General features: G+C 35.3%; 1 long non-coding RNA gene across 1 annotated transcript; it reads right to left on the bottom strand.

Annotated features, from left to right (window-relative positions):
* Positions 1 to 730: 730 nt before the first annotated feature.
* Positions 731 to 27,091, bottom strand: LOC122709373. The gene is made up of 3 exons (XR_006345494.1): positions 26,865 to 27,091; positions 13,604 to 13,613; positions 731 to 766 (listed from the first exon to the last, which is right to left on the bottom strand). It is a non-coding gene; the product is annotated as an uncharacterized LOC122709373 (long non-coding RNA).
* Between the last annotated feature and the right edge of the window lie 357 nt (positions 27,092 to 27,448).

Here is a 27,448-nt window from a genome sequence, read left to right as displayed (position 1 = left end):
TGGCACAAACTGAAGAAGAACTAAAGAGCCCATTGATGAAAGTGAAAGAGGAGAATGAAAAAATTGGCTTAAAACTCAACATTCAGAAAACTAAGATCATGGCATCCGGTCCCATCACTTCATCTATTGTCCCATCACAGTAGATGGGGAAACAGTGGAAACTGTGGCTGACTTTATTTTTCTGGGCTCCAAAATCACTGCAGATGGTGACTGCAGCCATGAAATTAAAAGATGCTTACTCCTTGGAAGGAAAGTTATAACCAACCTAGACAGCATATTAAAAAGTGGAGACATTACTTTGCCAATAAAGGTCTGTCTAGTCAAGGCTATGGTTTTTCCAGTGGTCATGTATGGATGTGAGAGTTGGACTATAAAGAAAGCTGAGAGCTGAAGAATTGATGTTTTTGAACTGTAGTGTTGGAGAAGACTCTTGAGAGTCCCTTGGACTGTAAGGAGATCCAACCAGTCCATCCTAAAGAAGATCAGCCCTGGGTGTTCATTGGAAGGACTGATGTTGAAGCTGAAACTCCAATACTTTGGCCACCTGATGTGAAGAGCTGACTCATTTGAAAAGACCCTGATGCTCAGAAAGATTGAGGGCAGGAGGAGAAGGGGATGACAGAGGATAAGATGGTTGGATGGCATCACCGACTCAATGGACATGGGTTTGGGTGGACTCTGGGAGTTTGTGATGGACAGGGAAGCCTGGCGTGCTGCAGTTCATGGGGTTGCAAAGAGTTGGACATGACTGAGCAACTGAACTGAACTACACCATCTCTGTCCCTGCTGAGATTTACAGAGTGGCTGGCAGACAGTTCTTGTGATTCCTTAGGACACGTTAAATTTCATTTGTATCCAAGATCCCGTTATGTTGTCTCCTTTAAAACTTGGCCCCATATTCTTTAATTTAATGATATAATTTTTCTGTTAATGCATATTTCAAGATCATAAATAAGTATGCAAATGGGCAATTATTACTGATATGTCTATCATCTTTCTGTAGCAGAATTTTATTCTATAGTTTTCTAGGAACTGGATACACAGTCAAAGGGGGAAAAAATCCTACTTTTTTGAATGTTCATCTGCAAAGTTCTAGCTATACTGTCTAAAGCTGCAGAAAACAGGCCAATTCTCTTTGAGCTCATTGGCCAAAAGCTAATTATTCCTGTGGCTGGATTATCAAAAAGACAATTTTCTGAATGAACTTCCATAGTTTTCCCCCAGATGAAAGGCTTTCCTTCCTCTCTTCCTCCCTCTCCTTCTTCCAACTCTCACTGGATTTAGCTGCAAGGACATGGTGAAGGAAAATATTGAAAAAAAGCTTTCAAACTACTTATAAGCCAACCTGAAAGTTAGACAACAAAAACATTATAGAAATCTCAAAAGCTGATAAAACCACATGATCTGATTTGAATTTCTGTAAATTGTATAAATATCTGACAAAAGAATCATGTTTAGCTAATTTGGTCTTTTGAAAAATGTATCCAATCAGCAAAGTGGATTTTGTTGGAATGAATTAGGTGAATAAAACTAGATAAAGCCTGAGTTGCAAGGAATAATGAAAGAACGTTGAGGAACTGGAGAAGGGAGGTGATAGTGGGCTGGCAACTGGGTAAATTGGAAAGTTTCAGGAGTGGTAGAAGTGGAGACAAAGTTAAATTAAGTAGAATTTCAATATAATGGTCACATATTTCCTAGATTTCCTGGTACACGAACTCAAACTCTTCTTTGCCTCTGGAAAAGTTCTCCTTTAAGATCAAGTGAAGTGAGATAGAAGCAGAGTCCTCAGTCGTGAAGCAGAAAACCTGAAAATCAATTGCTCAACTTAGCTCCTTTACCCTCATCTCTGAGCTTCCTCTTAACTACACTTGACTCTTTGTTTATTCCCCAATTCCCATTTTCACACTTCTCTTTTATTTATCCTACTGTAAGAATATTATCTAAAGCATTTGTATATTAATCAATGATGTGATTTACATGGCCTCTGTGCCCAGTTGCTCAGTTGTGTCGGACTCTTTGCCACCCTATGGACTGTAACCCTCCAGCCTCCTCTGTCCATGAAATTTTCCAGGCAAGAATATTGGAATGGGTTGTTTCCTTCTCTAGGGGCTTTACCAACTCAGGGATTGAACCCAGTTCTCTTAATGTCTTGTGATTTGGCAGGCAGATTCTTTACTGTTGAGCCTCCTGGGACTACCTGGCCTCTACTACTAAGAAGCTTGCCCATATCTTGCCCTTGGTTTCACATAACTCACCACAGCTTCCCAGCCTGAGTTCTTCCCATGCTTTCAGTTTGGCGCATCTGGGAGCACATGACTAATATTTATATGCCATGCTTCCAAGATTATTAATTCATAACATAAGAGAAAACAGGGTTAAAAAGAGCAATTACTATGATTCATTAGATGAGGAGGTGGCAACTTAAATATATATATACATATATATATATTTCTGGTTATCTCATGTGAACATATGACTCATAGGAATGTGCAGCTTCCATGCCCTCTGCTTATGGAATTAGAATTGTCACCCTCCCGGCACATTAATCATCAAGCAGGAAGCTACCCTAAACTTTGATATTCAGTGTTTTTATTTGGGATTTCATTATGTATGTGTGATGCATTGATTAAATCATTGGCCACATGACTTAACTCAATCTCCAGCCCTTTATCCTCCAGGAAACTGGGCTGCTGCTGTGTCGCTTCAGTCGTGTCCAGCTCTGTGCGACCCCATAGACGGCAGCCCACCAGTCTCCCCCATCCCTGGGCTTCTTCAGGCAAGAACACTGGAGAGGGTTGCCATTTCCTTCTCCAATGCATGAAAGTGAAAAGTGAAAGTGAAGTAGCTCAGTCGTGTCCAACTCTTAGCGATCCTGTGGACTGCAGCCTACCAGGCTCCTCTGTCCATGGGATTTGCCAGGCAAGAGTACTGGAGTGGGGTGCCAGTGCTTTCTCTGGAAACCAGAACTAGCTGAGCTCAAATCATACATAGAGTAAGGGTTAGGCTTAGGTGGTCCATTCCTCCCAGGGCTCTTAATGGGAGGCTGCTTTAGTGTTTACATAAAAACCGAAAACAAGGAGTTTTCAAAATGCCAGGCTTCTCTGTCCATGGGATTCTCCAGGCAAGAATACTGGACTGGGTAGCCATTCCCTTCTCCAGGGGATCTTCCAGACCCAGGGATCAAACTAGGGTCTCCTGAATCGTAGGCAGATTCTTTACCATCTGAGCCACCAGGGAAACCCTATGTTTAACATCCACCTCCAGCTGAAGGTAATTATCCAGTGTATGCTGCCACATAGAGACACATGTTGTGGTTAAAAACGAGTTGCATCCAAGCACTTTAGTTTCTTGGGGAACGAAAGTAACTGCAACTCTGCTTATAATAGAGACACTGTTATGACACTCAGAGAATGTCCTTTAGCTTCTTTTTTGCTATAAAATAATGAAGCACAATGTAGAGCAAAATGACCCAGAAAGAAAAAGAATGTATTTGACTTAAATCTATGTTGATAAGGTGGCAGATTTAGACATGTCTCTGAGTCAGATATAGTTCATTTGAAACATATATTATTTTCTGATACTTTTCCAGGCACTTCTTAAATGGACTTCCATTAAAACTTTCAAAATCCCCTATGTCTATATGTTTCAAAATTGCCATATACTTTCTGAAACAATAATCTGAAATGTTTGGATGTGGTCTATGTTTCGAGCCATTAAAACACATTCAAATCTCAGAGTCTTAGTTTCAGGTTATTACTGAGAGAATTCAGATTTTAATAACCTGTGCTCTTGAAAGGACAATAGTGTTTGATCTGTGCTATTTCTTCTCTAGTCAAACAGCAATGATGCCACTTGGAGTTAATAAATGTCATTTAACAAGTATCAAAACGTTGTCACATACTTTTATATTTACTCCATCCAACTGGGAACCTGGTTATCCTTGTTAGTGATGTTCACTGACTGTGAGGTTGGCAAGCAGCAGCATTAGCACTACCCAGAAATTTGCTAGAAATGCAAATACCTGAGGTTCACCCGAGTGAGTCAGAATCTTTAGGGTTAGAACCCAGAAAGCAGTGCTTTCTGTGCATGATTCTGATGGAAGCCAAAGTTTGAGCATGAGCACATCACCTTAGTTTATTCTTTGAGATTTAACACTGAATACACCACCTAATCCACAAATTTACCTGGGTTAAATATCAGTAACATTGTCAGTCCTGAACACAGTCATAGCAACAATATTACACTAGCAGAAATGTCTTTCTCATAGTCATGTCACCTTGTAAATACCTACAATAGCAAAGCAGGAAATTAGTAAATTTTATACTAAAAATAGACAAAAAAAACCAACAACAGAGAATAAAAACAAACTTTACTTGTCAGGTGTGGAAGGTAAGCAGCTGAATAGAAATATTGAAAGAAAAAGAAGATAGAAAATATATGATAAGAGAGTGAATGATCTTGTTTCAGAAGTTTTGTTTTTTATTTTTTTTTTCCTTATAGGCTCTTTATACATAGAAAAATAAAAGGAATGTGCCAGAAGCATTTTGAGGCAGAAACATCTTTCTTACTTCTACTTTCCTTCACAAAGCTGGTTACATTTGTGATAAAAGGGCAAACTAAGTTTGATGTTAGTGATTAAAGCAAACCTGTTTTATAAATTTATCTTCTCACTACCTTCCTATCTTAGCTGATCTGTGTGTGCATGCTCAGTCCTGTCTGACTCTTTGGGACCCCATGGCAATAGCCCACCAAAATTCTATGTCTACAGAATTTTCTAGGCAAAAATACTTGAGTAGGTTGCCATTTCCTATTCCAGGGTTTCTTCCCAATCCAGAGATTGAACTTGCATTTTGGCGTTCCCTGCAATGCAGGCGGATTGCTCCTAGGGCCACCTGGGAAACTCTATCTTAGATGATAGACTTACTTAAATGTTTCTTTTAAAAAATAAATGCAAATAAACAAAATCACTTTCTTCTACTGTGACATCTCTTCCAGTTACCAGCTCTCTGACCTTCCCATCAACTAAACATCTTGAAAAATATAAGATTGCATTCACATTCCCAGATCCTCTCCTCCTGGTCCTAGCTGCTGCAATCTGCTTCCTTTCCATTATATTCTACTGACCGTGCACTTTCCAAGGAGATTTTATTCACCAAATCCAATAGCAATGTTTGGCCATTGTCTTTTTTACCTTCTCCAAAGAGTTTCACATTTTTGAAAATGCCTTCCGTCTTTAAAATTTATTCCTTTAGCTTCTCCTTAATTTCCCTTTATTATGGATTTGTGACAACTTTTTAATGTTTTTTCATAAATATATTTTCCTCTACTCACTTTTTAATATTTTAAGTTTCTTGGATTTTTTGCTCCCATGACTTGTTATTATTTTCTTATTGATTGAGTGAACTCATTTGTTTTTCAATTACCATTATGTACTCAGAATTTCTCAGTCACTATAACTGGCCCAAAACTGCCTTCTTACAGGTTGTTGTCTCTAGCTGCTTACTGTAGAAATTCTGATTCTCAGATATTATAATTTGTCATATTCTAAAATTATTTTATTGTCTATCCCCTACCCAATGAATCCCCTTCTCCTCATGTATACTTGTCTTCTTTTACAATTAAGAAATCTGAGACACTTACTAGATTATCCTCTTTTCATCATCACTTAATTCCAATGAGTAATTGAGTCATCCATCTTCTGTGTAACACATACTTCTCTTTTTTTTTTTTGTACTGCATTATACCCCATCTCACTACCTTCATGTATTTCTGGGTCCCCATCACAGATAGCTTAGATTATTACTTTAGCTTCCTCACTGGCTATTTCACAAGGGTATTTGACACAACCTTAACATTTTTTTTTTTTTTTTTTGGCTTAGGATGCTTCAAATAGTTTGATATTCTTCAAAGTAGTAATAGTCAGACTTTTAACTAAACATACATGTATCTTCATAACACAATATGTAGCTATTTTCTGTCCTAAACTCTGCCATTATCCCTCAAATACTACTATTTGGCTATAGAAAAATGCTCTTTACCATTTATACAATGCCTTCTTTCTGTGATTTTATCAGTGACATCTTTCTTTCAAATTTCTGACCTTTACTTCCTTTTTTCCTGATTAATTTTAACATCTTCAACACAAGTTCAAAAATTATTCTACTACTGAGGTCCTTTTCAATCTTCTTAGATAAGGGAAATGTTCTTAGAAACACATTTTATATACTTTCACTTGAAATGCATCCTTGAGTTCAAACTTCTTATTTACATGTCTTCCTCCTTCAGATTGCAAATTGTTCTGCATCTGTAACCCTGCCTTATCCACCATTGTATTTATAGTACAGTACATGATTCCTAACATAAAACAAGCACTCACAGTCTAGTAGAAGAGGTATGCATATACATATGGAACCACTACAAAAAGTACAAGTGTTGCAGTACAGGTGTATACAAGACTCCTTAGTGGCAAGAAGAAGAAAATAATCCACTACTCTTGAGAAGGTCAAGTTCAGTCCTACAGAGAATAAATACCTTGAGATTGTATTGAGGGATACCTAGGATTTAAGCTGGAGAAAAAACATGGAAAAGATTTCCAAGAAGAAATAGCAGATACAGAGACACGGAGTCATGAAAGCATATCCCAAACAAGAAACATTTGTGAATTTTGTATAGTTGGAACAAAGGCTATGAGCATAAGAGGAGCAAGAGAAAAATCTGGAGAGGTAAACGATACCTGGATTTCTGATGTCCAATTAGACTGATGAGAGATTCACCCAAGAGGCAGTGAGAAGTTACTGAGGGGGTTAAGAAGGATAGAAGCATTTGCTGAGATTTGGGGTTTGGCAGGATCATTCTGGTAGCAGTATGGGGAATGAAGCTGAGATGGGTAAGACTAGAGGTAGAAAAATCAGAAGATTATACCCTGATGGAGGCTTGAGCCAAGGCACTAGAAGGTAAATAATAGTAATGAAAATTTTAAAAATAGATATAATTCTAGATATTTTATATATATAATCTCAGTGAACAGTTACACTACACTAACCCGCCAAGGGAGATGGCAGCGTTATCCTCACTTAATAAATTGGGAATCAGGAAGCTAGAAGAAGTTTAAGTAAGTTTTCTAACATCAGAGAATAAATCACTTAATCTAGAGTCAAATCTAGTACATTTTCAGAATTAGATATTGCTAAAATCAAGGATTGTTGTTGCTTATTCATTATAGATTCATTCATTATAGATTCAGAGAATAATCACTGTAAAAAATCCCAGATGCCTCCCAAGTTTCTGATTTGTGTAAATGGTGGTGGCATTAACTCAGATAGAAAACATAGGATAAAAGATAGCTGTGTATGCATGTGTGTGTGCCTGTCCATGAAATTAGTCATAGTGGTGGTAGGCGTCACGCAGTTGTAAAACACCTTTGGTTTTAATTAGATAAAGCTTGAAATATGTGTATGTTATCCTGATGGAGATTTCAACCCAAACAGTTGGATATATGATTCCATACTGAGGAGAAAGAAATGGATCAAAAAGATATATTTGGGATGGAAGTTATCAGGTACATAATTGAAAGCTATGCATATGGATGCTATGAATTTAATCTGGGCTCTCATATCTCTGAAATTGCTCTTCTCAAGGAGAGTAATAGCCTCATAATTGCCAAATTAAATTATCATTTCCAATTCATTATATTGTTTGACTTATTTGTAAACTATAATATCTGACTAATCAAATTCATTCAGATTCAAACAACTCTCTGGAAAAACTGAGATATGGATTAAGGTAATAATAAACAGTTACAGCCTTATTCAAAGATACCTATCTTGGTATAATCTGCCATGTCTGGGCACCTTCACAGGTAAAGACCTATGAAGGCATTCAAGCAGGAGTGTGCTATCTCTTCTATGGCAAGCCTGGAAACTAGTCTATAAGAATTCATGTAAGGGTTACATGTAGAAAACACAGATTTAAGTGACAGCTGGGACTGAGGAGGAAAAAGAGACTGGAAAAAGTAAACTAGGTATAGCATTGAACTCCAACAACAGTCATCCAAAGTGATGATAAATACAGATTTGGTGCAAATAAATATAGGTATCTGAAGTGACATAGTCCAGGAAATGGAGAGGTCTGGGTGGCAAAACCTAATTAAACCATTCATTCACTCCTCAGTTTTCTTTACTGCCAATTGTGTTGCAGATACAGTGTTAACCTTACCAATAAAATGCACGAGAGACTTTTCCAGACTCCATCTAATTTATTATCTCTTGAAGGAGATGAAATTAAATAATTATCAAAATTATTTAGTAACATCCTGATTCATTCTATAAAGGAAAATAAGAGGGTACTGTGAGAGATTATAATAGGAAAGTCTAATTTGTGTGTGTGTGTTTGTGTCGGTGTGTATGTGTGCAAGAGAGATTGAAATTCAGTGTACTTGAGAAGGAGATGTTGCATAAAAGCTTCACCAAGTAAGAGACATAATCTGGAATTTGAAGAATGATATGTTAAATAGCTAAAGGGTAGGAAAGGTGAATTCAAGCGAAAATAAATAAAAGTGGAATACTGCACTAAATGAATGTGGTTTTTGTATTGAATCTATCTAGGTTCTCTGTACGGTCTTTTAAAATCATGGTTGCTGCTAGGAGATCAGTTTTCTTGACCCCACCACTGCAAGTTGGTAGGACTTAAATACAATAAACCATCATGGGAATGAATGTTTCCAGGAACTAGGATTCCAGGCTCCCATACCCAGTAGAAAATGCTAAGGTCTGAAATTAAGACAAAGGCTCAGATTTTTGGATTGGTAGTAATAAGCATCCTAAAATAATCCTTGTCTTTATAAGAACATCTGTGTTTGGTATATCTGAGCTAAAGCTTAGAGGCATCAGTGACTCTTGCTAAAAGACTTTAGAGACTCAGGAATTGACCACTGAGATGTAATCTAAAATTATTTTGAGGAACTAGCTTAGGAAGCAGAAAAAGTTTGTTTCATATGCTTACATAAAGTAGAAAAACTTAGAGTTTATAAATCTTTTATCTCATTCTAATATTTAGGAAATCAGTCCTAAATATTCATTAGAAGGACTGATGCTGAAGCTAAAACTCAAATACTTTGGCTACCTGATGCAAAGAACTGACTCATTTGAAAAGACCCTGATGCTGGAAAAATTGAAGGTGGGAGGAGAAGGGGATAACAGAGAATAAGATGATTGGATGGCATCACTGATTCAATGGACATGAGTTTGAATAAATCCCAGGGGCTGGTGATGGACAGGAGACCTGGCGTGCTGCAGTCCAAGGGGTCACAAAGAGTTGGACACGCAACTGAACTGAACTGTCTTAATCAGAGAATCTAATCTGTTTTAAGATTTGGAAATTTATGACTAGACATTTCCTGATTTTTCATTATTTGTAGGCTAAGTTTTTCTGCTTTGTACTTTTTGTTTTTATTCTATATTCTTCCACAGTAGATCTCCAATATGAAATTTGAATGTTTGAAAATGTCTTCTGAACCAAAAGACAAAAAGAGCTTTAAATGTCCTGTAAAGTTGTTTCTAAAGGAATACATTTAGAAAAATCTCATATTACCTATTAATTGGTGACAATTCTGTGTTTTCATTGCTTTTTGAGGTTGGAAGCTAAACTTTGTCTTACTGGATTATCTGAAGTGGAAAAGAATGTAGCTTTGAAAGAAGGAATAAGGAATGGGTTCCACAAACCTTCCATGTTAGGACACCTAGGTTCATCTTCTTGTTCAATTAAACTTTTTTAATGGTGCATTTGTGATGCATTTTTAGTGGTGAATTTATCTCCAGAACTATTTCCAAATACCTAAATGACTATGCACAACTCCTGCTATAGAGCCATTATTGCTATTGCTCCTATTTAATGTATAAGTTGGGTTTAGGCAAGAAGTCTTGGTCTTAAACAGCTTATATAGAAAAGAACAGACAGATTCTGATGATTCTGTGTGAAATAGGAAAATGCATCATTTTCACAGATTTTTAACTTTAGATAGACCTAGGTTTTATTCCCTGCATTCCCTCTTTTTGGGTATGTGAACTGGAAGTTCCCTAAGTTCTTTGAACTTCAGTTTTTGTGTTGTTTTGTTTTTTTTTCCTTTTTCTTTATTTTTATTACTGGTAAAATGAGAATAGCTATATTATATATGACAAGAAGTTGGAGTAAGAATTAATGAAATAATGCACATAAATCCATTCATATTACCTGGTAATTAGCACTTTATTCATATTTGCTGTCGTTGTTGTCATCATTTTCATTCTCTTTAGAGACTGAGATAGGATATGAGAGGGAGAGAAAGAAAGCATGTATGACTGTTGGGTCCAGTTTAAGACACTTATAAAATTATCATAATCAAATTCATCATGAATTATGCTCCTTAATGCTAGATCTATACACATTCCACTTTTTCCATCTGTAAATGGAAGTCATTTATACAATATTCCCATGACATACTTTTGGCATCTAGCAATTACATATCTATAATGATATATTCACTTATTTTAATATGGTTCATTTTTAGCAAACATCAAACTATCTAAGCCAATAGAAGGTTTTAGACTGCTGTGATCAGTAATTCCTCCTAGGTCCAATATATTAAACTCATTATTAAAGTCTTGATCTGCTTAGTGTACTATTAATGAAATTCAAATTTCTATCCTGCAGCCAGATTCTTCATACTGCGAGGCTGAATTTGACTAAAATCAATGAAAGTTAGGTATGAGTAAAGGATAGAAGCCTTTGGTTCCTGAGAAGCTTCCTTATATTACTTTTGTACCAAAGGTAGTTTCTTCCCTGCCTTCATCTTAAGGTGGAGACATTGAATATTTACGAGTACATCTGCAGCCAACACTGGTGATTAATTTTTGGACAGCTTATTTGGATATCAAGCACATGGTCTTGAGGTTCCTACTGGGTCAAATAACCTGCCGAGAAATAACTGTTTATTTCCACAGATAAAGTTAGTCTACAAATGACCCCAGCTTCCCACAATTTGCCTCATTGTAGTGTGATGTGCATTTTTTTGTTGTGGTTCAAGAAATACCTTTAAATATTGCTGAAGAAGGCAGAGGAATAAAAAAAAAAAAAAAAAGCCATAGCCAAATTCTGAAATTTAAATTTAGATGAAAGTTTTTGTTTGTATATCCTACTCTTAGGACATGAAGAAGGTCACATATGCAATCTCTTCCTGATGCTGTGTCAACAACAGTTATTAATCTGTGGTTTTCTTTGCCTACTCATTTAAGTGAAACATTGAGACATAGTCATATTGCTCTGAATGAGACTCGACTCTTAAATAACCAAAAGACACAACTCATGAATAAGTAGACAGGCATTTAGATTTCATAGGTAAGGTGAATAGGCTAGTTTGCAAGAAATAAAAAATGGAAAACATATACAAATATATAACTGCATTAGTGAGATATATGTTCTCTACTAACATCAAAATAGGAGTCAAAATATAAAATGTGTATACATGTGTAATTTTAACACAAATTAGATTCCGTAGAAATTACCTTTGTCTAAATTTTTTATCCCTCCATAGATTAGGCAACAAAATTCAGATGCTTCATTAGTTGAACCATATCAAGCTTCCATTATTCTACATAGTCCAGCATACACACACACACACACACACACACACACCCCACCAACCCCCACCACCACCACCAATAACAACAACAAAACTCATTTTATAATATAATCTTACATTACCCTTTCAGGGAGAAAAAATGAAGTGGCCACATTAAAAAAAAAAAAAAAAAAACCCTGAAAAACCTTAAGTCTACCATTAAAGACTTTGATAAAGTGGTATCTTGGGGGGATAACACCTTCTAATTCTAATATGCGTGTGACTTAATAAAATCATTACTCACTGCTGTTTCTGCCAATGCACATTTTAACTTCCAATGTTCAGTTTAAATCTACCCCTTTTTCCCCATTGATCACTCTGCGATTTTGCCAAAATTGATATGATCTTGCCTTTATCTCAATACCACTCTTCCTAAATTATGCTTTTTTTTGAGCACTTATTATATCTTGAATACTAATTATGCTTATATGTGCCTTTATCTTTTTCTGAAACTAGACTATTTTTTCCTTAATTTTTTATTTCAGTTCTTTATATAAACATTAAGATCTTGCTGGCCATAACTACTCTATAATTCTTTGAAATGAAAAGAGAAGTGAATGAACTAAATATAATATGTTGAGTTCCAACTCTTATCATTTAACTCTGAGGCAACTATACTTACCTATGAAAAATATCATCTAATTTTTAAATTCATGTAGCTGATCTCTTATTTTAACTTTCTCTTCAAAGTTAAACTTTGAACAATATTAATATTTAATGCTTTTCCTTCTTTCTCCTCTGTTTCCCTTAATTAACTTATAACCATCTTCATAGCTCTGAGCACAGAGTTCGATTTATAGTGTATAAAATATTCACAATTGAAAAGTACCCCCCCCACCTTCAAAACTAAGTCAGATGTTTTATCTCCAAAAATATTGGCAACCTAAACTATTACCATTTCTATCTTAAGCTGCTTAACCTAAATAAGTACTGGTGCTAGCAACCAGAGTGGAAAAGTTTTGCAGGATAAAAAAATCATCAGTTCAGTTCAGTTCAGTCTCTCAGTCCTATCCGACTCTTTCCAACCCCATGGACTGCAGCATGCCAGGCTTCCTGTCCATCACCAACTCCTGAAGCTTGTTTAAAATCATGTCCATCATAGATGTGTCAGAAGGTTTTCAGGGGAAAGTAGTAGAAAAACTCATCTCAAATTGAGCTAATTAAAGGAGTCTATTGACTTATGAGACTGAGAAAAATTTGTAGACTGACTGATGAAGTGGTTCAACAGAGTTATTAAAGACCATATTCCTTTTTTTCCCCCTTAATCTTGGTCTTAGCCTCCAAGCAATTCAAAATAATTGATTCCAATGAGGAGATGTACAACTACAATCACAGAGAGGTGAATAAGGCACTTGTAAGGACACAGAATTTAAGGTGGCACCAAAAAACTCTGCAATCAAGATAAGTAATATTCTAGTGCAATATTTTAAATATCAATGTTAATGCAAAATTACATAATGCAACAAAATATCACATTTTTAAATACAGGATCCATCATAAAACATCCTACTTATCCTAGAATGTTTCATGCTTCTATCTTGCTCAGGACCATTGTTCTTCCTTTGGTAGATAAGGAATAATTATCAAGAGGTGCTTGAGGTGGGCACAGAGATTTCTCTTTTGTCCCAACCTTGTTTTTACTAAATCCTTCAGCTCCTCATCTCTCTTTTAGACTTCAGCTCAGTTTGTAAGTTTAGCTTTCCTGACTATGCCCTAGAAGGCTTGACATTTACAGAAATTTCAAATATTAAAGGATTCAGGCTTTAGGCAAACTAAACCCCTCTTAGCAAATTATGCTTTAAGCTTTTTCTGTTTTCAAGTAGCCACTTTTGAACTAAGCTTGCTTGTTTCTTAGAGAACATGCTCCAATTTCCTGACTATTTTTTACCTAGATTTTAGTGCAGCAGCTTATTGGACACATGGCCTGAGATTAAATCCATGCTCTAAAACCTAACTTTAACTGTTTTGCTGCCATAAAATGAAGGTTGACAAATTCCATGTATTATGGATAAAGTTTTGGGTTTTTTTTCTATTTTCTTTTATTGCCTTTACTCAATCCATTTCAAATTTCTAAAGGAATTGGATGATTTCTGAAATCATCCTACTCACAGTTCCAAATTCTATAAGAATTTAGACTGTTCTTGGTTAAGAAAAAGAGCAAAGTCAACCTTGCTTACCGATAAAGAGGAGTTATTTTCTCATATAAATACTAAGTCCATAAATATGGAGACATTCAGACTCAAGGTAGGGTGATCTAGCTATTTAATAATAGCATGAAAAATACATTTTTTTCCCATCTCTTTCTTCTACTAACTACGTTTTGGCTTCTTCCTAAGAATAACTTCCTTTATAGTCATAGAGAGCTTCCCAGTCACAACTGAGAATAATTGATTCCCAGTTTATATTTAGAGGAGGAATAGTCAGTTCTGATTCAGCATTCTAAGCATTAGGAAGTCAGTCTCAATCCTACTGTACTAACTTAGGTCACATGACCATTTCAGTAACTGTGAAAATAAACCAATAACTATGAAAAATAAAGAAGTAAAGGATTGGATTAGGCTATCAGAGCCCACCTAAGGAGCTGTTATATTTTACTTTTCCTTGAAATATTGGGACCGTATGAGGGAGAAACGGATAATATAAAGAAAATCTGGCTATGTTTACAGTGGTGGAAGGATTCTAGATATCTAACTGTAAATTACCAATCACATAGCCTACATTTATTAGAAAAATACATTTTAAATAATCAGTTGAGGAAGAGATGTAGATCTTTATTGTTCAGAGTAAAGAGAAGAACAACAAAAAAGAGGATAGGAAAAGTTTGATAAGCAATTTGGGCTCAGAGGACAATCAGGTATTAGTGGTGCTTCCACTAGTCTGTGAACATGTATGTTATTTTGCCCTTAGAGAAAGACCAAGGTAATTATTTCTACATTCTTAAAATTTTGGGGTCATGGACTCCAGTAGATCTTATAAACTGCTTATTGTATGTTTGTTTAGCCACTAAGTTGTGTCTGATTGTTTGTGACCCCCTGGACTCTAGCCCACTAGGCTTCTGTGTCCATGGGAATTCCCAGCCAAGAATGCCAGAGTGGGTTGTTGCTTCCTTCTCCAGGTGATCTTCCCAACCCAGGAATTCAACCTGAGTCTCCTGCACTGGCAGACAGATTCTTTACCACTGAGCCACCAGAGAAGCCCACACAAACTCCTTACAGAGTGGTTTATTTTTTATTTAGAAAGCTCCAGAAGATTACCAAAAATCCAACTACATTTAAATTGAAATACAAGGGATCTGTGGATTCTATGTTAAGAACCTCTGGTGAAGCTGCAATTCTCATTTTTAGTTAGAACTAGAATCACCTAGGAAGGATTAAAAAACAAACAAACAAACAAAACAAAATGAAGTCATCACTCTAGGTAGGTTAATCAGAATCTCTAGATAAGATATCAATACGAGCATTTTTTTTAAGACTATCAAATGATTCTAAATTGCATTTTAGCTGAGAACCACTAAGCTACAGAAGTATTTTTCAAACTTCATGTGCTTACAAACTACTTGACAAGTATGATAAAACATGTAATCTGATAAAATGGGTTTGGGATGGACCCTTGAATTCTGTATTCTAACTCTCAGGTATTGATAATACTAGTGTTTCTGGTGCATGATGAACAGTTGTTCTAAAAACAAACAAACAAAATGATCAGGTAATCATTGACTTTATTGCAATGAATCTTTTTCACTAGTTTATCTGTATCCAAAGGCAGAGTCTCTTAAGCTGGTCATATTTAGGAAGGACTTCTTTTTCTGTTACTTTTATTTTCCTTTTTTTTCTAGCATTCTTATGCACATAAAGCTCAGTAAAATAAAATTTTTACTTGCTGAGTTTCTCTTCTGATGATTAGCTTTGTTGATTTCATTTCATTTATGGTGATTGCTAAAAATTTGTATGGGTAGAAGAACTGATTGTTAAAAAATGATCCCCTGTAGGATCCTCTTGTTAAACAGACAATCAATGTTATAAGTCAACCAGAAGTAGCAGATTCATGTAAAATACTCAACTAAAAATCAAAATATACATTTTTCTCAAGTGAATATGATAGAACAGATGTTAGCCTACAAAGCAAGTCTCAACAAATTTGAGAAGATTGAAATCATACACACTATCTTCTCAACCATAATGGAATGAACCTAGAAATAACAAAATGAAAACAGACATTTTTCACAAATATGTAGAAATTAAACAACACACTCCAAAATAACTTACCAACAATAAGCCTAAAAGGAATCATAAGAAAAATTAGAAAATGCTTAAGATGAATTAAATGAAATAACAGCATATCACTATCATGGAATGTAATGAAGGCAATGCTATAAGACTCTCAAGAACTATAATAAAGGAAAAGAAAGATCGCAACTCAATAAAATAGCTTTATACCTTAGGAACTAGCAAAAGGAGTGCAAACACAACCCAAAGTCAGGAGTAAAAAGGGGATAACAAATATTAGAGTGTAAGTAAGTTAAATACCAAATCAAAAAAGAATCATTGAAACCCACAGCTGGTTGAAACGATTAACAGAATAGACAAACTGTAGTTAGACTAACAGAAAAATCAAGAAAATACACAGCAAAAAATCAGAGGAAAAAGTGGAAATAAGACTACTAATGTGATAGAAATTGCAGACTATAAAAGAACATTGTGTACAAACATTTGTCAACAAATTATATAACCTAGATGCAGTGGACAAACCCCTGCTGCTGCTGCTGCTGTTAAGTCGCTTCAGTCGTGTCCGACTCTGTGCGACCCCATAGACGGCAGCCCACCAGGCTCCCCCATCCCTGGGATTCTCCAGGCAAGAACACTGGAGTGGGGTGCCATTTCCTTCTCCCTAGACACACACAAATTACCAAAATCAACTCAAGGAGAAGTAGAAAATATGATCTGATCTGTATTAAGTACAGATTATATCATTAATAAAAAAATAACTGAATAACAACAAAAAGGCCAGGACAAGATGGCTTCACTGATGAATTCTGCCAAGGCTTTAAAGATGAATCAACATTAAATTTTTGTAAACTCTCCCAAACAGTAGAAGAAAGTTGAACACTTCCTCTTTCTATGAATCCAGCATTACCTTGATAACAATGACAGATAAAGATGCACAAGAAAAAATATTTATAGACCTTTATCCTTTTTGAATATAGATGTAAAAATTCTCAACAAAATGCTATCAAACTGCATTCATTTCCTGTGCCACAATTCTGGGTCTAGGAGTTGTCTTCTCTATGCGAAAGTAAATTAACAGTTTCAAAACTAGTTTTTCTGTATCTATTACTGCCATCTTCAAAACATTCCCCACAGGGCAGCCAAAAGGTATAGGTATATCTGTTCAAGTTACTCCCATGAATAAAATTCTCCAAGAACTTTCTATTTTAAGATAAAGTACAAAATTCTTATTTTAATAGATATCTGGTCCATGTATGATCTAGTGCCCATTGACCAGACGTCTATAGAATCATTTTTTCCCTTCCTTTCTACTCCTCTCTTTGTTGCTGCTAAGTCACTTCAGTCATGTCCGACTCTGTGTGACCCCATAGATGGCATCCTACCAGGCTCCCCGTCCCTGGGATTCTCCAGGCAAGAACACTGGAGTGGGTTGCCATTTCCTTCTCCAATGCTTGAAAGTGAAAAGTGAAAGCGAAGTCGCTTAGTCCTGTCCGACTCAACGACCCCATGGACTGCAGCCTACCAGGCTCCTCCATCCCTGGGATTTTTCAGGCAAGAGTACTGGAGTGGGTTGCCATTTCCTTCTCCAACTCCTCTCTTTATTCCCTCTCAAAAGTACTTTCTGCTGATGCTTGTTCAAATATGCTAGGTTTTACATACTGTAAGATCAATTCTTAGACAAAATTTCCTGTCAAGCAAAATGAACTTACAAGCAAAATGAACTCTAACTTTAAAGGCCCCCTCTCAGCCTTAAACATTTATTGTTAATACTTAAAGAGCCCAGCCCTGTGAGGAAGGAAGGGTAAATATTAGCTTCTCTCTAGAATAAACGCTAGAATCCACTCTATTTCACTTGTTATAGAACAAACAAATATTTTCTTTAAACAAATATTCAGCAGCTAAGAGGGAGACAACTTGACAGTGCAATAAAATTATTTGCACATTGTGGCAATATATGGTAAAAATCTATAAGCAGTTTACTGAATTAGTCAACATAAATAGTCTTTGCTGTGCATCTATTTTTTGCCAGAATAATAACCAGCACTCTTTGAAGCACTACTGTTACCAGCCACTCTGCTCAATAGTTTACATAGATTTTTCCAGTTAATGCTTACAAATGAGGTAGATGTTATCATTCCCATATTATAACTGGCAGGCAAGTAACTTTACAGGACACATGGTGGAAACAGAACTCAAATTCTGAAAGTAGGTCTTTTATCAAGACTTTTCTTGTCTTCCCAAATGAGTAAATTCCTTCTCTGTATATGGACGATTATATTATGATGAAACTGAACTACCTCAGCCCTTGTAATAATGTCAATATCCTTATAATAGTGTTCCTGTATCCTCCCACTATCACTGTGCCAAGAGAATGATGTCCACTTCTGTTGATCCTTAGGCTAGGTGCTGTGTTTTGAGAGTGAATCTTGCCAAATATTTCAATAGAATGTGTATTCCTATATGAATGCAGATTTCCTATATGAAACATCAATTTGCTGTTCTGTAGACAACCAAAACTCAACAAGTTTAAAATTTTAAGAAGTTTAAAAAGTTGCTCTAAAAAGACTCAACCAAGTCTCAGCCAAGAGGAGTACTTTTGTCCCAAATTTTCCATTTTTTTTGTAATCAAATAGAGTGAGGCAAATATATCTTCTACTTGTTCTTTCTGTTCTTCTTTTTCTTGAGTGTGTATATGATGTCTCTCTTAATTAGTGTTGAAAAATATATTCTGGAATAGATACCAATTATGATATTAATTTAAAATTGTACCCAAGTATCATTGCTATTATAGGTTTCCTAGGTGGCATAGTTGGTAAAGAATCCACCTGCCAATGCAGGAGACACAAGAGACATGGGTTTGATCCCTGGGTAAGACAGATCCCCTGGAGTAGGAAATGGCAACCCACTCCAATAGTCTTGACTGGAAAATTCCATGGACAAAAGAGTCTGACATGAGTGAGCATGCACACACCATTGCTATTGTTTGCATCCATATGTTTAATTTATGCTATATTTTTAGAATTCAAATTCCCCTCACTTAACATACATATTTGAGCATAATGTTATTAGCAAATGGATCTTTAAATTAAAATAAAAATCATTGTATTACTATTAAGAACATATATTCAGAGGGCTGATCTTTGTATTCCCCATAATGGACTTTAATAAATAAATGGCTTCTTTTTTGGCCTCTCTTTATGAACACATTCAGAATTCATTACTTATATTATCCTGTGATTTAGTCATATATTCTAAAATAGAGTACTTCATTATTTCTGATATATTAGGGATTAAGCTACATTTAATAATGATTGATTGTGAAATTTTTTCTACTTTCACAAAATATTGATCAGTACAGATATTTTTCACTCTACATGTCTGAGATTCCCTTGGTACATTAATTCATTAATGACTCCTCCTAAAGGTAATAACAAAATAAATCATCTGGCACTGAGAAAGACATTTTATATCACTGCTTATACTTCATTCTCATTATTTATCTCAGTATTTCTGAAAGTTTCATACTTTCATGCACTTAATTGTTTTGTTGGTATAATTTATATATTCAATAAACTTTATTAATTATCAATTGAATGCTCAGATGAAGAAAGGAGAGTAAAAATTGAGGTAGAAAAGTTCAACGTAAAAAATAGTATATGATTTTAGTATTTTTCTAATTGCATAGAACATTATATTTCATTGAAGATGAATTTGGAGCATATTTTTGAACTCTAATTTCTCAGTCCTCAAATATCCCAAATGAAGTATTTTTAACTGATTAGGTTATAGGCATTCAACAACTAAAATAATTCATGTACTATTAAATTGCTAGTTTGAAAAAAACAGAATAGACTCAAAGTTAAAATCAGATGCAAATAAAAAGATTCAACCTAAAAAACTCATATAACTAATTTATAAACCAGGACATTGATACACAGGTATAAATGTAACAGAGGTGTTCTTCAAATATGGACACTTAATAAAATATTTTAGCATTGCCACAAAAATTTTTGAAAGGATTTGACATTTTTGTAGGGGTGTCCTATGATTAGGTCTATTTTACTTGATCTAAATCTGGTAATTTTCGTATGGCAGGATTCTAGACAATTCTTACCCACTGTAACAAAGAATAGTGATCTTACCAATTCAGTCATCCATCTGTAGCTGCATTTACCAATTTATTAAATAAACATTTATTGAGCATCTTCTGTGTCAGACTTTTAAGCATAACTGGATATATGAAAAAAATAGTGACATAGTCCCTCCTCTCATGATTTGTTTAAGGTTGTATAAATTTAAATGTATTTCATGTATCTTAGGGATGCTCTATTATCCAAACCAACAAATAGCATAGGATGACCATTAAGTCACTAATTTCCAATTTGCCCCACAAAACCTTTTTATGGAAAGTACAGCAGAAGTAATTCTAACTCATCTTAAGTTCAACCTCTCTTTCTCTGGCAATAAGCCTGAGGAGCTATGAGACTTAAGAATTAGAAAATGAAAAGGAGTAAGAGGAAAAAGTAAAGGACTTGGATAATATAAGAACAAGATAACTCAATCTTAGAAACTTAACTTAAAATAAAGAAGTCAGTATTTTAGCCAAATAAGAAAGAAAAACAATATTATTAAACATTCAGTACCACCTACATTTCAAGCACCTCTTTTATATGTATTATTTTAAACCTTGTAACAATATTGAATTAAATATTATTGCACTTGTTTTACTGTGGGAAATATTAAGCTTAGAAAGATTAAACTATGGCAAAACAAAAAAATCTATACCTTTTTCTGATTCCAAATCCTAATATACAGCCTCTAAAATATTTATCTAGTCTTCAATAAAATAGTACATACACCACACCTCCTCAAGAAATGTATGCGTATGATAAGAATCTATACCTTTTTATTTTATTATCATGAACCGTACACAATTTCTTGCACATCAAACACTTGTAACAAGCAAAAGAGTTAATAACTGATGGTAAAAATCTAATTTTTTTCTCCATTTTTAAACATAATTGATTTGACTGAATTTTATATCATTTAATTTTTAACAACAGATGTGTTTAATAACTGGTTTGCAAAAGTCTTGAAAATTTAACAGTTGGCTTTTATGAGTCTATATGACGTGGTTCTGCATGTGGCTATGACATTAACATATCCTTAACTGGCTTTCCTTCCTCCCATGCCTCATTTTCCCACTTTCTCACTGTGCTTCCTAAAAACATATCCCATATAAACTATACGTGCCTAAATCTTGGCTTTAGCATCTACTTTAGGGTTATTCTAAACTGGGCAGAGTCCAAGAAATCTTTAGCACATACCAAAATTTTAGATTTTTCTCTATGAAAATTACCTGGGATGCAGCTATTGTATGGGGCCATAAGAAATAAAGTCTTCCCAGGTGGCACTAGCCCACCTGCCAATGCAGGAACCATAAGAAAAGCAGGTTGGGTCCCTGAGTCGGGAAGATCCCTGAAGGGCATGGTAACCCACTCCAGTATTCTTGGCTGGAGAATCCCATAGACAGATGAAGTCTGGCAGGCTACAATCCATGGTGTCCCAGGGTCAGACATGACTGAAGTGACTTAAAACAATAAGAAATATGATAATATTAATACTAATACCTAGCACTTATAAGAGTGAGTACTCTGTGCCAAGCACTGAGCCAAACTCTTAACATGGATTTGGTCCCCAGACAAACCACATGAGATAAGAACTATTTTTACCACTGTTTACAGGTGAGAAAACTAAGACTTAGAGCCATGAAATTATGTGTCCAAAGTTATGAAGTTAGCAAATCGCTAACTCCACTCTGGCTATTTAGCTCTGATAGGTAGAAGAACAGAAGGTACGGCATTAGTTATGGATTGGGAAGAAAGTGATTTTAGGATTTTCACTTTCCTCAGTGAACAAATATATCAACTAGGTTGATATTTTTACAACCTAGTTGTATTTTAGGTTGAGCATATTTTACATACACAGCATTTGTCTATGCTCTGTGATAGAAAATATAAAGTTATCACAAACTTTGCAGGATAAAGTTAACTAATGACAAAGAAAAGTAAAGGATTCTCCTAGCAATTGGGAATTTAGTGTAAAAATATGCCAAAACTTGAATACATAAAGGAAGCATAATGTAGGTAGTATCTGGAGGTGCAGTCAGAACAAAGCAATCAAGGTCAAAAGAAAATTGACATATTCATTGAAACAGTGGTTCAAGACTCAGAGCTGGACCACTTAGCATGCTATTAGAACAAGGAAAATAAAAAATTTTGCACTCTTCAACTAAGCAAAAAGCAGGTTTAGTCTTGAAACATATTATTTTCCTATTTTAATTCTCGCTAGGACAGCATTGAAAATACACCATTTATATGTACTATTAATAAGAAAAAATAAAAAGAAACATTTAAAATATGATGCAACTTAAATCTCATCAATGATAAAATACATATAGATTGTTAGAGATGTTAAAGTATAAAAAGTACTGTTATAAATAATGGGATATGAAATCTGAACATCTTAAAAGTCTTTTTAGTTACCCTCATCACTCATATTCAACATTTTACTGAAACTCTCAGCTAATGCAATAAGACCAACAAAAAAATTTAATGGTGTAAAGATAGGAAGAAAAAAAGTTGTCTTTATTCACAGATGACATAATTATCTATGTAGAAATTCTAAGAATCAAATAACAACAACAAAAAACTTCTGGAACTAATAAGAAATGACAGCAAGGTTGCAGGATACAAGGTTAGTATACAGTAACCACTTGCCTTCTTATATACCATCAATTAACAACTGGAAATTAAAAGCACAGTATTTCTCACACTAGCACCAAAAAGAGAAATACAGTTGTGCCTTGAACCATGCAGATTTGAACTGTGTGGGTCCATTTATATGTGGATTTTTTCCAATGGTAAATATTATAGTATTACAGGCTCTGTGATTAGTTAAATCTGTGGTTGCAGAATCACGTGTATAGAGGGCCAAAAATAGGTTTTATATAGATTTTGGACTGCATGGAAGGTTGGTATCCTTAATGCCTGCATTGTTCAAAGGTCAATTGTACTTGTATAAATCAAACAAAATCTACACGAACTACAAACTATAATGAAAGATATTTTAAAAAGTCTTAAAATTGGACATAGATTATATGTACATGAAAAGGAAAATTCAACATTGAGTCTTTTAAGATATTAGTTCTTTCCACCCTTATAGATTCAATGCAATTCCAATAAAAACCAGCAAGTTATTTTATGGACATTGACAAACTGATTCTAAAATTTATATTCAAGGCAAAAGACAGAACAGACATATTGAAGAACAAAGTCCAAGGAATGGCATTACCTAACATCAAGACAGTATCAAGTGACAATAATCAAGTCAGTGTAGTATTGGTGGAAGAATAACCAAATGGATCAATGGAACAGAAGAAATGACTCAGAAATAGATCCACACAACTGTAGTCAGCTAATATTTGACAAACTGGCAAAATAAATTCAGTGGAGGAAGGATAATCTTTTCAACAAATGATACGGAAATGATGGACATCTACATGCAATAAAGAAAAACAAAAAAACTAGACATTGTTCTTACACTGTTGACATTATTTAAAAATTGATTATATATCTAAATGTAAAAATGCAAAACTATGGAACTTCTAGAAGATAACAATGAAAAATTTAGTTAACCTTGGGATTCATGATGTTTTAGATAAAACAGCAAAGCATTATTCATGAAAGAAAAAATAAAATTGGACATTATTAAAATGAAATACTTCTTTTATGAAAAATACATTGTTAAGACAATAAAATTCAAGCCCCTGGACTGTGAAAAAGTCTTTGCCAAACACATCCAATAAACAATTGTTATCCAAAATGTATGAAAACTCTGAAAAATCAACAATAAGAAAAAAAAATAACATTCAAAATGGCAAAAGGCTTCCTTGGTGGCTCAGCTTCCTTGGTGGCTCAGCTGGTAGAGAATCTGCCTGCAATTCCGGAGATTTGAGTTCAATCCCTGGGTTGGGAAGATCCCTTGGAGAAGGGAATAGCTACCGACTCCAGTTTTCTGGCCTGGAGAATTCCATGGACTGTGTAGTCCATGGGTTGCAAAGAGTCAGAAATGAATGAGTGACTTTCACTTCACTTCCTACTTAATTTTTTTTTCTTTTAATGGGCAAAAGATCTGAATAGACCTTCAGGAATGCTCAGGTAGAGTTAATCAGAGTATGGTCTACCAAAAATGTATTCCCTATAGTAATATTAGAGGCAAAATAAGCCTTCTCTTAAAACTAGATACCATAATGATACTTCAAGTTTGGGTTAGTTAATTCTTAGTAGTGTGCTTTTTCTTTCCATTTCTCCTTTCATTTTTCAAATGTATTTAAGATGATTAAAATTCAACTGAGAAGAATAAAAATATAAGTAGAATATTTTTTAAACTAAATCATTTATACTCAAATGTGACTGAAGAAAGAAATTATATTCATGAATCTGCTTTCTTCTAATGCTTTTTAAAACAGTTTTCAAAAAAAAAAAACCTTGAAATTGGTTTCTGAAGGCAGTAAAGTGAGTAATTTTTATCCAGTGACAAGGAAAATAGTTTAATGAAAATTTTTGAACCCATGTTTCTAAATAATTTTTGTGGTCTGCTTTGTTATTGTTATACTGTTTTGCTGTCTCCAGGTAGAGGAAAGTTATAGCATTCTAAACCCTAGAATTGCATCAGTTTTGAAGCTGAAATATCCTTATGAAAGAACATTGTTTTAAAGATATCTTTTGTTTCTGTGATACTGAAGGGAGAAATCAACAAACAATGCATTAAACAACTGAATCTTCAACAAAGCTGTTTTGCAAATGAACGATTATAATATGCTCTATTTTTTAGCTAATCAGATATATTACAAGAAATAACCTTCCCAAATAGAAACTCTACAACTTCTATGTGAAAATGAAAGTAGTTAGTAGCTCTGTCCTGTCTGACTCTTTGTGATCCCATGGACTGTAGGCCACCAGGCTGTTCTGTCCAGGGAATTCTCCAGGCAAGAGTACTCGAACGAATTACCATCCCATTCTCCAAGGAATCTTCCCAATCCAGAGATAGAATCCATCTCCCACATTGCAGGCAGATTCTTTACCTTTTGAGCTATCTGGGAAGCCCACAACTTCTATATAAATAATAGGAAAATTTTATATAGATATACTGTACTTACATATTATATATATTTATATCTCTTAAGCAAGAACATTCATTAACCTGGAGATACAGTGTTAAAATTGTACCGGCAGGTACAGAGAGATATTTATTTGCTATAAGAGATTATCCCTGGTCCAAGGTAAGAAAAACCCAAGTAAGATGGTAGGTGTTGTGAGAGGGCATCAGAGGGCAGACACACTGAAACCACAATCACAGAAGACTAGCCAATCTGATCACAGGACCAGAGTCATGTCTAACTCAATGAAACTAAGCCATGACGTGTGGGGCCACCCAAGACAGACGGGTCATGGTGGAGAGGTCTGACAGAATGTGGTCCACTGGAGAAGGGAATGGCAAACCACTTCAGTATAATTCCCTTGAGAACCCCATGAACAGTAGGAAAAGGCAAATTGATAGGATACTGAAAGAGGAATTCCCCAGGTCAGTAGGTGCCCAATAGGTAATGGAGATCAGTGGAGAAATAACTCCAGAAAGAATGAAGGGATGGAGCCAAAGCAAAAACAATACCCAGTTGTGGATGTGACTGGTGATAGAAGCAAGGTCCAATGCTGTAAAGAGCAATATTGAATATGAACCTGGAATGATAGGTCCAGAAATCAAGGCAAATTGGAAGTGGTCAAACAGGAGATGGCAAGAGTGAACGTCAACATTCTAGGAATCCATGAACTAAAGTGGACTGGAATGGGTGAATTTAACTCAGATGACCCTTATTATCTACTACTGTGGGCAGGAATCCCTTAGAAGAAACGGAGTAGCCATCATGGTCAACAAAAGAGTCCAAAATGCAGTACTTGGATGCAATCTCAAAAATGACAGAAAGATCTCTGTTCATTTCCTAGGCAAACCATTCAATATCACGGCAATCCAAGCCTATGCCCCAACCAGTAATGCTGAAGAAGCTGAAGTTGAACGGTTCTGTGAAGACCTACAAGACCTTTTAGAACTAACACCCAAAAAAAGATATCCTTCTCATTATAGGGTACTGGAATGCAAAAGTAGGAAGTCAAGAAACACCTGGAGTAACAGGCAAATTTGGCTTTGGAGTACGGAATGAAGCAGGACAAAGGCTAATAGAGTTTTGCAAAGAGAATGCACAGGTCATAGCAAACACCCTCTTCCGAAAACACAAGAGAAGACACTACACATGGACATCACCAGATGGTCAACACTGAAATCAGATTGATTATATTTTTTGTGGCCAAAGATGGAGAAGCACTAGACAGTCAGCAAAAACAAAACCAGGAGCTGACTGTGGCTCAGATCATGAACTCCTTATTGCCAAACTCAGACTTAAACTAAAGAAAGTAGGGAAAACCACTAGACCATTCAGGTGTAACCTAAATCAAACCCCTTATGACTATCCAGTGGAAGCGAGAAATAGATTCAAGGGACTAGATCTAATAGAGCGACTGAAGAAATATGGACAGAGTTCCTGACATTGTAGAGGAGACAGGGATCAAGACCATCCCCATGGGAAAAAATGAAAAAAGGCAAAATGGTTGTCTGAGGAGGCCTTACAAATAGCTGTGAAAAGAAGAGAAGTGAAAAGCAAAGGAGAAAAGGAAAGATGTTCCCATTTGAATACAGAGTTCCAAAGAATAGCCAGGAGAGATAAGAAAGCCTTCCACAGCAATGAATGCAAAGAAATAGAGGAAAACAACAGAATGAGAAAGACTAGAGATCTCTTCAAGAAAATTAGAGATACCAAGGGAACATTTCATGCAAAGATGGGTTTCATAAAGGACAGAAAAAGTATGAACCTATCAGAAGCAGAAGATATTAAGAAGAGGTGGCAAAAATACACAGAAGAACTGTACAAAAGAAGAACTTCACGACCAAGATAATAACAATGGTGTTATCACTATCCTAAAGCCAGTCATCCTGGAATGTGAAGTCAGGTGGGCCTTAGAAAGCATCACTGTGAACAAAGCTAGTGGATGTGATGGATTTCCAGTTGAGCTATTTCAAATCATGAGAGATAATGCCGTGAAAGTGCTGCACTCAAAATGTCAACAAATTTGGAAAACTCAGCAGTGGCAACAGGACTGGAAAAGTTCAGTTTTCATTCCAATCCCTAAGAAAGGCAATCCCAAAGAATGCTCAAACTACTGCCCAATTGTACTCATTTCACACACTAGTAAAGTAATGCTCAAAATTCTCCAGGCCAGGCTTCAACAATACGTGAACCGTGAACTTCCAGATGTTTAAGATGTTCCAGATGTTTAAGCTGGTTTTAGAAAAGGCAGAGGAACCAGAGATCAAATTGCCAACATCCCTTGGATCATCAAAAAAGCAAGTGAGTTTCAGAAAAACATCTATTTCTGCTTTATTGACTATGCCAAAG

This window comes from Cervus elaphus, chromosome 15 (assembly GCF_910594005.1).
Source record: "Cervus elaphus chromosome 15, mCerEla1.1, whole genome shotgun sequence".
NCBI lineage: Eukaryota > Metazoa > Chordata > Mammalia > Artiodactyla > Cervidae > Cervus > Cervus elaphus.
Note: the sequence above shows the minus strand (reverse complement) of the source record. Positions and strands in the feature narration are given on the sequence as shown.